Source organism: Hylobates moloch, unplaced genomic scaffold, assembly GCF_009828535.3.
Source record: "Hylobates moloch isolate HMO894 unplaced genomic scaffold, HMol_V3 SCAFFOLD_13, whole genome shotgun sequence".
Classification (NCBI taxonomy): domain Eukaryota; kingdom Metazoa; phylum Chordata; class Mammalia; order Primates; family Hylobatidae; genus Hylobates; species Hylobates moloch.
Window position 1 is genome coordinate 45,823,687 of NW_026652288.1, and position 1,734 is coordinate 45,825,420.

Consider the following 1,734-nt stretch of genomic DNA (forward strand, 5'->3'; position numbering starts at 1 on the left):
CATCTATCTACAAACGCCATGATTATGTGGGTTGGCAGAGAGTGGCTCTGAATGCAAAAAGAGTGTAAGTGGCAAAAACAGTTAAGAAAGAGAAGACAGAGTTTCCCCCAGGGGTAAGACCTAGGCAGCAAATTCAGGTTCTCTGGCACTGTAGTGGTAGTCTCCAGCCCAAGTTAGAGGCCAGCTGAGAAGTCTTCGTGCCTCAGATTTGCTGACCTACAGAATGCTTCAGTATCCTTATTTTTGTAGAATGTATAAAGAATGTCTTTCATGTTGGTTGGAATCTGGCATACCTAATTTAGGTATCTGGCCAAAAAGAATACATACGACAGCAGAAAAATATGAAGAATATGAAGCCCAGAAGCAAACAGATCAAACTCAAGCCCAGGAGTTACATAGATCTCAAGATAGAGATTTTGAAACGATGGCTAAATTACACATTCCGGTAACGGTGGATGAAGTTGTTCCTTGTTTGTCACCACAAAAAGGACAGATTTTTCTAGATATGACATTTGGTTCGGGAGGGCACACAAAAGCCATTCTACAGAAGGAGTCAGATATTGTTCTGTATGCCTTGGACAGAGACCCGACAGCTTACGCATTAGCTGAACATCTTTCAGAGTTGTATCCTAAACAAATCCGAGCTATGCTGGGCCAGTTCAGCCAGGCAGAAGGTTGTTAATGAAAGCTGGAGTGCAGCCAGGGACTTTTGATGGAGTTCTTATGGATCTTGGGTGTTCCTCCATGCAACTCGATACTCCTGAAAAGTATTTTTCCCTTCAGAAAGACGGCCCCTTGGACATGAGGATGGATGGTAGCAGGTACCCTGACACGCCCACTGCTGCTGATGTTGTGAATGCTTTAGATCAACAGGCACTTGCATCTATCCTGAGAACATACGGGGAGGAGAAGCATGCCAAGAAAATCGCTTCAGCAATTGTTCAGGCACGCAGCATCTGCCTCAGCAGCTTGCCAACATCGTCACAGGTGCATTTCCTCTCTCTGCTATTTATGCACGAAAAGACTTGCTACAGCAATCTACCCATATTGCCACCAAGACTTTCCAGGCTCTTCGCATATTTGTGAACAATGAGCTCAATGAACTCTACCCAGGACTGAAGACAGCTCAGAAGTTTCGGAGACCTGGTAGTCGCCTTGTACCCTCTCCTTCCATTCACTACAGGATCGCATCGTCAAAAGAACTTGCTTGAAATAGCTTGACAGAAAGGTTTAACCTAAGTGTTAGACAGCAAGTGATGAAAACAGTGCAATTGAGTTCAGATCACAAAAACACAGAAGAAGCCTGTATGAGAAGAGTTCCTCTAATGTGGGAATTGATATACAAGAAGGTACTTAGTCCATAAGATCAGGATGTACAAGATAACCCCAGAGGGCGCTCAGCCAAGCTTAGAGCCATTATCAAATTATAAGTTACCATCATCTTATTCTTCAAATTTTTTCCGCAATTTTTCTAATCTTTACTCATGGTGTGTTCCTGAATGTCTTGATATAGGTTTAAGTGTGGGACAGTCTAAAAATTGATAATATTTAGCATTTTTTTTCCTCAAAAAGAAACTGTAGAAAATATTAGCATGACAGAGAAAGTTCCAATCAGGGAGTAGCAGCATCTCAAGACCAGAAAAATGTATTAATCTTTGTATCATATTGGACTCTTGAAATGCAATCCTTCCTCTGGCCGGGAAATTTTTTTTAATAATACTATGTTGTGTTTAT

General features: G+C 41.9%; 1 pseudogene; it reads left to right on the forward strand.

Moving 5' to 3' along the window:
• Positions 1–223: 223 nt before the first annotated feature.
• Positions 224–1,430, forward strand: LOC116480834 (12S rRNA N4-methylcytidine (m4C) methyltransferase-like; annotated as a pseudogene).
• Positions 1,431–1,734: the final 304 nt, after the last annotated feature.